Raw genomic sequence first — 10,305 nt, 5'->3', positions numbered from 1 at the left:
AGTTCCTGCCTCAATTTTCCTTTCAGCCAGAAAGGCATGCTGGGAGAACAAACCTATAGAGGCAAGAGGAAAACCTGCTTCACCTCCAGATCTTAATAATGTCTGAGTTACAAATGCTGGTGTATTTACAGGTGTTCAAACTTTGTATCAAAGGGGTATAGGCATGTGCTGTGCAGCTGTGTGATGTGTGATGTGACGCCTGGGGGGTGTCAATGAAATGGCCCATTTGTGTGGCTTCCTGTTGTGTTCTTAAAAAAAAAAAAAAAAAAGGATCAAACTTTATTCTTAATCGTCACATACACACAGTACAATGTAGTGAAATTCCATTTAACCCATCCTAAGTATTAGGAGCAGTGGATAGCTATACATACAGCATCCGGGGAGCAACTTGGGGTTCAGTGTCTTGCTCAGGGACATGTGGCCGGGATATATATATATATATATATATATATATATATATATATATATATACACACACACACACACACACACACACACACACACACACACACTGTATAAACGCACTGGTATCGGATTGGTACTTGGTATTGAATTCAATTTTATTTATAGTATCAAATCATAACAAGAGTTATCTCAAGACACTCCCTTTAAGGAAGAAACCTCGGTGGTGAGAAAAACTTCCTTTAAGGGAGAAACCTGGGACAGACCCAGGCTCTTGGTAGGCGGTGTCTGACGGTGCCGGTTGGGGGTGTGATGAACAGTGGCAATAATAGTCATAATGAAGATAATGGAACTATGACTAGAAATAGTAGTTGTAGTAGTTCATGGCATAGCACACTGTAAACCCCGATTTTGTTTCTAATTAAACTTATGAGTGATCATTACTTATACTTTTATGTTTTGTAAAAACCTGCTATCATTACTAAACAACATTAGTTGTTTGTACTATTTAGCTGAAAGATTCATTGCACTAATCAGGTTTAGCAGAGATAACTTGGTATGTTTACTTTCATAAGAAAGGGGAGGGGGCTAATTCAAAAACCTGCCTGGTAACGTGCGTCCACTCCAAAGGGCTCTACACCTGGCGGGACGAGCAGCACAGGCATCGGCAGCAGACGGTACCCTGACCAGGAAGCAACCTTACTCAAAGTGGAATGGTTAGTATGTAAAATAACTATTGTAGCCTAGTTATTTTTGTGCGAATTTTTAATACCCAAAAGCTTGCAGATAATTTGTTGACGCAGCTTTTTTTCTGTCTAATGTTACTGTTTGAACCTGTGCATGGTGCTAATACATGCTTATTGCTAACACTAGCTACTCAAAAAAGTGTCAGCTGAATGTTAAAGTAAGCTTAGTGTTAACAGTCTGAGGACGGCTCACATACCGGCGAGTAAGCTCGACTATATCATTTATATAACCATCATTTTACGCAATAGAAAAGCGATTCAACCGCTCTCGGGGCAAAGGAGTGTAGCAGCCGCTGTGGAGGTGTTTACGTTGTGGACACCGCGAGGTGCTTGCAGCGCATTGATCCACTCGACCCGTCCTTGGCCGCTCTCTTTTTCCCTCTCACTCACTCTCACACACACGCTTGTTTACATGCCGGTTTTCTCTGTAACACAGGCGTTGTTTCGGTTCTATTACCTTATTGTATTTAACAGTGACATTGTTGAGCTGAGTCGTGAGCTAAACGTTTTCTTGTTTTATATTTTTACAGATCCTTGTGGTGTGAGGATGCTGTGGAAGTGTAAGTATTGTGATTTTATGTGTGAGAAAGGGGTAACCTTTTAAAACATTATCGGTTAAAACTATGGTAGAACTGTCCCATTTCCCTGCTTACACCAACAATGTGTGTGCACATTCAACTCCATTAATGCACTTAAGGTCCACTTAGCAAAGATTCACCAGAAAACCCAGGGGAAAACATTGGTATTTTTAATTTGGGGCATGATGTTTTTTAATTTAAACATTTCAAATCATATAAAAAGGACATTCATGGATGTTTTTCAGCACTACTTCAGATGGCACTGCAGATGGCTTAGCTGCCTTGTATAGTTCAGTTGATCCAAGTTCATTTGTCTTTTGTTCTCTGTATTTGTCAGGTGTTCATGGAGTTCAGCAGGATTGTGGGCAAGAACCTCAAGCAGGAATTCTATGAGAGCATCGACCGGCACAGTCCTCGTCTCCTCAAGTTATTTTGATCCAAGAGAGGGAATGTTGGACAGTTGTTGACACAGATTTCACAACAGACCAATGTAGGTCCATACACATTATGTACTTGGCATTGTTTTTCACAGGTTTTGTAAAAACATCATATAATGCTACTCTATTAGTTGTATAATTCAATCCAAACATTGCTTGGTTTATTTAAGCTTTCTTATAGATGATTATTTGTTTTTCATTTTAGCTATCTAGTTAACTTGTGGTACTGTGTTTAAATCCCAAAAGACTACAGAGCCAACTGCGATCTGGACACAGGTGCTCAGAGGGCTTCCTATCGTCCTTGGGGACTACCCCACAAACTTCTTCAAAGCAGGCATTGTAAGTAAGCTCTTGCTTTCTTATAATTTTCACCATTATTTATTTTTCACCATGACACTCTTATATTGATTTAAGTTGTTTTTGAAATGAGAAATCTAATGTAATGACTGGGCTCTTCTGTTATTCTTTATTTAGGAATTCGATGATGATTCTTTTCGTGACCTTGACATTGGGCTACTTCTCATTGAGCGTGAAGGTGCTGGGCTCACATCTTCCCAGCATCTCAGTCCAGCCTCGTTGAAAATCATCATTGAGGGATAAATCGTGATGGACAAGATTCAAGATCTGCCAAAAGCAAGGTGCATTCTGTTTGGACTCATGTATGCACTCCATCTTAACAACCCCAAGACTATGAAGCTCACATTTCAGGTCATCCAACAGGTATTGCTCTTGTTAGGCCACACTGACCTAAAGCCGAAGCTACAGACTTTGAAAAATCAGCTCGCAATGTAAAGAGATGTCAAGTCTACTGTAAGAAGCTGTTGACTACAATTTTTTTGTTTTTTTTGCCACACCAGTAAAACACTTTCTTACCTGTGGGGTAAACCTTTTTATTTTCTGTAAAACAAGCGGACGAACAGACACACGTAAAACGCAGACACACACCCACACACACAACACAGACACGAACAACACCCACACATACACAACACCCACACATAATTGTTTCAGTGATTTGAAATTACCTCTTTCAGATTAATCATTTTAGGTTGGACTTGTTGATGTTGACCTGTTTTGCCATTTTTCTTAAAAATAAAATGCATTGGAGCATTTAGAGGTGTTTCTTTTTTTCCATCCAATTTAATTGAAACAATGTTTTATACCATATTTAAAAAAAATCAAAAGGTAATTAAATTAGAGGAAAATACAGTAATTGTAATAAATGATGAGTAGCAATAACAAGTCATAATAGCTAGTTTTATCTAATGATTTTGAGTACACACTACTAATAAATATAAATACTAAACTTAAGGTTCCATGGTAATACAGCTCAACATGTTTAGTTTCAGCTTGGGTAAAAAGTTAGGGTTCCGTGTTGATACTGTCACGTGCAGAGAGAGACTGGTGGACCCAAATGCAGAGAGCAGGCAAGGAGTAATGAGCACGAGGATTTATTAAACACAAAAAGCAGAACAAACCAAAGGCGGTCCAAAAATGGAGCAGGCAGATAAAACTGAACAGGCTATGACGTGCTGACAGAAACAAAACCAGACACAAAACACGCAACATCAAACAATGATCCAACACCAGACAAAGAACACAGGAACTAAATACACCAGGTAATGAACACTAACAACGGACAGGTGATACAAACAGGTGGAACACATCAGGGCGGGGCAGAACAATCAAACAGGCGGGAAAACAGAAAACAGGAAGTAAATTAGACAAGACAAGACAGACAAGACAGACTACAAAATAAAACAGGAAACCAAATACCAAAACCCTGACAGTACAAGGGACAGATCCCAGATGTCCCAAAAACAGAACAAAAAGACAACCCAGGGAGGGCGGAGGGGGACCGGAGGAGGGCCAAACAGGTTAACAAACCAGTCAAGCGGGGCTAGGGAATGGAGAGGCCACTCGGGACAGGGAACAGAAGGGGCCACTCGGGACAGGGAACAGGATGGCCCCGGGACAGGGACAGAGAGGCCTCGGCAACAGGGGACAGAGAGTCACTGGGGCACAGGAAACAGAGAGTCACTGGGGCACAGGAAACAGAGAGGCCTCGGCAACAGGGGGCAGAGAGTCACTACGAAGGCAGAAACCTTCAGGCGGCCTGCGACGAAGGCAGAATCCCTCTGGCCATCGGCGACGAAGGCAGAATCCCTCTGGCGGCCTGCGGCGGAGGCAGAAACCTTCTGGCCACCGGCGACGAAGGCAGAATCCCTCTGGCGGCCTGCGGCGGAGGCAGAAACCTTCTGGCCACCGGCGACGAAGGCGGAATCCCTCTGGCCACCGGCGACGAAGGCAGAATCTTTCAGGTGGCCGTACTGGACGTCGAGGGCACTCAGGCGGCCAGGCAGGACGTCGAGGGCAGCGCCCCTCCGGGGGCCTTGCAGGTCGGCCGAGGCGGAGCCCCTTGGGAGGCTGCGCCGGTGAAGGGGCAGCTGGGCCGGAGTCTGGCGGCGGGTCAGCTGGACTGGAGTCTGGCGGCGGGTCAGCTGGACTGGAGTCTGGCGGCGGGTCAGCTGGACTGGAGTCTGGTGGCCAGGCAACCGGGGCAGAGGTTGACTGGGGTGCCAACAGGGCACGAGGGGCAGGAGTGGGCCTGACCGCCGACAGGGCACGAGGGGCAGGAGTGGGCCTGACCGCCGACAGGACACGAGGGGCAGGAGTGGGTCTGACCGCCGACAGGACACGAGGGGCAGGAGTGGGCCTGACCGCCGACAGGACACGAGGGGCAGGAGTGGGCCTGACCGCCGACAGGACACGAGCGGCAGGAGTGGGCCTGACCACCACGGGCAAAGTCTCAGGGGGGCAGAACGAAGGCAAAGTCCTAGGGGTGGTCTCAAGGGCGGTCTCAGGGAAGGTCACAGGGGTGCCGGGGACCGGCAAAGTCTCAGGGGCAGTCACTGGGGAGGTCTCTGGGACGCCGGAGACCGGCAAAGTCTCAGGGGCAGTCTCTGGGGCGCCGGAGACCGGCAAGGCCTCTGGCTTGCCCGTAGACGTAGACTCTGGGAGAGCTGTCGACGACGTAGACTCTGGGAGGTCTGTCGACGACGTAGACTCTGGGAGGTCTGTCGACGACGTAGACTCTGGGAGGTCTGTCGACGACGTAGACTCTGGGAGGTCTGTCGACGACGTAGACTCTGGGAGGTCTGTCGACGACGTAGACTCTGGACGACTGCACGTCAGCGGCGGTTCTGGGCGGCTGCACGTCAGCGGAGGTTCTAGAAGGCTGCACGTCAGCGGAGATTCTGAGAGGCTGCACGTCAGCGGAGATTCTGGGAGGCTGCACGTCAGCGGAGATTCTGGGAGGCTGCACGTCAGCGGAGATTCTGGGAGGCTGCACGTCAGCGGAGATTCTGGGAGGCTGAACGTCAGCGGAGATTCTGGAAGGCTGCTAACCAGCAGGGGATCTATGAGGCTGCTAGCCAGCCGGGAATTAGGGATGCTGCGAACCAGCTGGGGATCAAAAAGGCTGCTAGCCAGTCGGGGTTCAGGGAAGCTGCTAGCCAGCCGGGGATCAGGGATGCTGCTAACCAGCTGGGGATCTAAGAGGCTGCTAGCCAGCCGGGGTTCGGAGAAGCTGCTAGCCAGCCGAAGCTTGGGGCGGCTGCTAGCCAGCCGGGATTCTGGGAAGCTGCTAGCCAGCCGGGAATCAGGGAGGCTGCTAGTCAGCCGGGAATCAGGAAAGCTGCTGGTCAGCCAGGGATCAAGGATAACGGACCGCCTAGGGACACTAGGAAACTCGGGAACTCTAGGAAACTCGGGGACACTAGGAAACTCGGGGACACTAGGAAACTCTAGGAAACTCTCGGGAACGCTAGGAAGCTCGGGGACACTAGGAGGCTCGGGGAAGCTGGGCAGTGCTGGGACACTGGGCCGCTTGGGGACACTAGGAAGGCTGCTAGCCATCCTAAATTCAGGGGGGCTGCTAGCTAGTCTGGGATCTGGGAGAGTGCTAGCTAGCCTGGACTCAGGGGGGTTGCTAACTAGCCTGGGCTCAGGAAGGCTACTAGCTAGCCGGGGTTCAGAGAGGCTGCTAGCCAGCCCCAAGCTTCGGCTGGCTAGCAGCTTCTCCAGCCGGGGCTCAGGAAGGCTGCTAGCTAGCTGGGGCTCAGGAAGGCTACTAGCTAGCCGGGGATCAGGGAAGTTGCTAGCTAGCCAGGAATCAGGAAAGTTGCTAGCTAGCCCAGAGTCAGGAGAGATGCTAGCTAGCAGGGAATGAGGGGAGTTGCTAGCTAGCTGTGGCTCAGGAAGGTTGCTAGCTAGCTGGGGCTCAGGGAAGTTGTTAGCTAGCCGGGGCTCAGGGAAGTTGTTAGCTAGCCGGGGTTCAGGGAAGTTGCTAGCTAGCCAGGAATCAGGAAAGTTGCTAGCTAGCCCAGAGTCAGGAGAGATGCTAGCTAGCAGGGAATGAGGGGAGTTGCTAGCTAGCTGTGGCTCAGGGAGGTTGCTAACTAGCCGGGGCTCAGGACGGTTGCTTGCTAGCCGGAGTTCAGGGATGTTGCTAGCGAGCCAGGAGTCAGGGATGTTGCTAGCTAGCCTGGAGTCAGGAGAGCTGCTAGCTAGCAGGGAATAAGGGGAGTTGCTAGCTAGCCGGGGTTCAGGGAAGTTGCTAGCTAGCCAGGAATCAGGAAAGTTGCTAGCTAGCCCAGAGTCAGGAGAGATGCTAGCTAGCAGGGAATGAGGGGAGTTGCTAGCTAGCCGGGGTTCAGGGAAGTTGCTAGCTAGCCAGGAATCAGGAAAGTTGCTAGCTAGCCCAGAGTCAGGAGAGATGCTAGCTAGCAGGGAATGAGGGGAGTTGCTAGCTAGCCGGGGCTCAGGGAGGTTGCTAACTAGCCGGGGCTCAGGACGGTTGCTTGCTAGCCGGAGTTCAGGGATGTTGCTAGCGAGCCAGGAGTCAGGGAAGTTGCTAGCTAGCCTGGAGTCAGGAGAGCTGCTAGCTAGCAGGGAATAAGGGGAGTTGCTAGCTAGCCGGGGTTCAGGGAAGTTGCTAGCTAGCCAGGAATCAGGAAAGTTGCTAGCTAGCCCAGAGTCAGGAGAGATGCTAGCTAGCAGGGAATGAGGGGAGTTGCTAGCTAGCCGGGGTTCAGGGAAGTTGCTAGCTAGCCAGGAATCAGGAAAGTTGCTAGCTAGCCCAGAGTCAGGAGAGCTGCACGTCAGCCCAGGGTCAGGAGAGCTGCACGTCAGCCCAGGGTCAGGAGAGCTGCACGTCAGCCCAGGGTCAGGAGAGCTGCACGTCAGCCCAGGGTCAGGAGAGCTGCACGTCAGCCCAGGGTCAGGAGAGCTGCACGTCAGCCCAGGGTCAGGAGAGCTGCACGCCAGCCCAGGGTCAGGAGAGCTGCACGCCAGCCCGGGAACAGAAGGGTTGTACGTCAGCTCGGGAACACCGGTCAGCTCAGGCTCAGATACACAGGTCAGCTTAAGCTCAGAAACACAGGTCAGCTCAGGCTCAGAAACACCGGTTTGCTCAGGCTCAGGTACACAGGTTTGCTCAGGCACAGGTACACAGGTCAGCTCAGGCTCAGGTACACAGGTTAGCTCAGGCTCAGGTACACAGGTTAGCTCAGGCTCAGGTACACAGGTCAGGTCAGGCTCGACAAGAGGTTGATGCAGGGCATGGCGCTGGGAGCCATGTCTTCCCCTCCCCCGTCTTCGGCCTCCACGAGTCCCAGAAAACACAGCCAGGCGGGTTCCTTTATAGGACTGTTGGCGGGCGGGGGCGCACGCTGGCCGGGCTGCATCCGAGGAGCTGCTAGTCCGCCCGGGATCAGGAGAGCTGCACGTCCGCCCGGGATCAGGACAAAACACAGGCATGGAGACGGGGAAGCGAAACTCCTGGGCTGTGGCCTGCCAACGCACCTCCATAAGGTGCCTGGCGAAGGCAGGGTCCTCCTCGTGCAGGGAGCGGAGAAACTCCGTCAAAAGTTCTCCATCCGAATCCAGTGGATGGAAAACTGGCTTGAATTCTGCTGGGTCCATATTTGGTCGGATCATTCTGTCACGTGCAGAGAGAGACTGGTGGACCCAAATGCAGAGAGCAGGCAAGGAGTAATGAGCACGAGGATTTATTAAACACAAAAAGCAGAACAAACCAAAGGCGGTCCAAAAATGGAGCAGGCAGATAAAACTGAACAGGCTATGACGTGCTGACAGAAACAAAACCAGACACAAAACACGCAACATCAAACAATGATCCAACACCAGACAAAGAACAGCACAGGAACTAAATACACCAGGTAATGAACACTAACAACGGACAGGTGATACAAACAGGTGGAACACATCAGGGCGGGGCAGAACAATCAAACAGGCGGGAAAACAGAAAACAGGAAGTAAATTAGACAAGACAAGACAGACAAGACAGACTACAAAATAAAACAGGAAACCAAAAACCAAAACCCTGACAGATACAACTCGACATGTTTAGTTTCAGCTTGTGTAAAAACTAAAGTGGGATAGGGCAACTGGTTTCCACGCGATTTGCGAGTAAAGTCAACTAATTCGGGTTAAGAGTGCAGGGCACTGCAGGGCGTTACAGGGTGTAGCAGGGCACAGCAGAGCATAGCAGGACGTAGCAGGACACTGCAGAGCGTAGCAGGGTGTAACAGGGCATAGCAGGGCGCGCAGCAGGACCACGGCGACATCTGCAACCATGATTTTGGTGCCACCCTAATCGAAGGAAACATGCTGGGTGAAAATAAAAACATAGGGACTCCGGGGAATAAGCTCCCCAGAGCTAGGTTAGTAACAAGCATTTCTGGGACATGGATGCACAAAGATGGAAAGAGAGAGGAGAGAGAAGCTCAGTGTGTCAAAGGAAGTCCCCCGGCAGTCTAAAACTATAACCGCATAATTAAGAGAGACAGGTTAAGGAGAGGAGCCTGGTCGGGCTGCCGGATCGGGCTGTACTGGCCTGCCTCCCTCTACTTTGATTATATCATTGGTTATATGGTAAATTAATCTGACGACTATGAAGAGAAGCAGAGAAGCGGTGCTACATCTGAAGACATACACCCTCCCTGCCGGTTTGGCTGAACGCTGCAACTCCTCACTCCCTAATTATAAGCTTTATCGAAGAGGAGAGTTTTAAGTTTACTCTTAAATGTGGTGACGGTGTCTGCCTCCTGGACCCAGACTGGGAGCTCGTTCCACAGGAGAGGAGCCTGATAGCTGAAGGCTCTGGCTCCCATTCTACTTTTAGAGACTCTAAGAACCACAAGTAACTCTGCATTCTTGGAGTGCAGTGCTCTCCAATAAGGTACTATGAGCTCTTCAATATATGATGGTGCTTGACCATTTAGAGCTTTGTAGATCAGGAGAAGGATTTTAAATTCAATCCTGGATTTTACAGGAAGCCAATGCAGAGAAGCTAATACAGGAGAAATATGATCTCTTTTCTTAGTTCTTGTCAGAACACGTGCTGCAGCATTCTGGATCAGCTGGAGAGTCTTAAGGGACTTATTCTGGGCAACCTGATAGTACAGAATTACAGTAGTCCAGCCTGGAAGTAACGAATGCATGGACTAGTTTTTCAGCATCGTTTTGAGACAGGATGTTCCTAATTTTGGCAATGTTACGAAGGTGAAAAAAGGCTGTTCTTGAGGTTTGTTTTAAGTGGGCATTAAAGGATATATCCTGATCAAAAATAAGCATATATAAGGAGAACAGAATTGGTCCAAGCACTGAGTCTTGTAGAACGCCATGCACTGCATGAAAAGTGGGATTTTCGTCAGTAAGCGGCACTGTAGATTGTCGTGGAAGTTCAGGTTTACGACGGCAATTTGCAGGCAACACCAAAAACTGCTGTGAATTGTCGGAAATTGACGTGGGCCTTGCTTGGCAGTTGTCCCCTAGGCTTTAACATGTAAATGAAAATGCTGTGAGCTATACAAATGCAAATCAGGGTAGCAGGGGGAGTTTTACCCCAGGTGACATTTTTCTAAAAGGTATTAACTTAATTTTAAGAAAATCTCTGGTATAAATAGATCAGGCTCAGTATAGCCTAATTATACTAAATTGTAGCTTGAATTGATTTATTTAATGAAGGTATGCTAGATTAATTACTGTGTATGTCATTATTGCTAATGACATACACAGTAATTAATCTAGCATACCTTCATTAAATAAATCATTGCT

The 10,305-nt window shown here is 49.2% G+C and overlaps 1 long non-coding RNA gene across 1 annotated transcript; it reads left to right on the top strand.

Annotated features, from left to right (window-relative positions):
- The first annotated feature begins 821 nt into the window (after window positions 1-821).
- On the top strand, window positions 822-3,474 carry LOC116035736. Its single transcript, XR_004101440.2, has 4 exons — window positions 822-1,708; window positions 2,064-2,216; window positions 2,410-2,502; window positions 2,638-3,474. It is a non-coding gene; the product is annotated as an uncharacterized LOC116035736 (long non-coding RNA).
- The last annotated feature ends 6,831 nt before the right edge of the window (window positions 3,475-10,305 follow it).

The sequence above is a fragment of the Sander lucioperca genome, chromosome 16, assembly GCF_008315115.2.
Source record: "Sander lucioperca isolate FBNREF2018 chromosome 16, SLUC_FBN_1.2, whole genome shotgun sequence".
Taxonomy (NCBI): domain Eukaryota; kingdom Metazoa; phylum Chordata; class Actinopteri; order Perciformes; family Percidae; genus Sander; species Sander lucioperca.
Note: the sequence above shows the minus strand (reverse complement) of the source record. Positions and strands in the feature narration are given on the sequence as shown.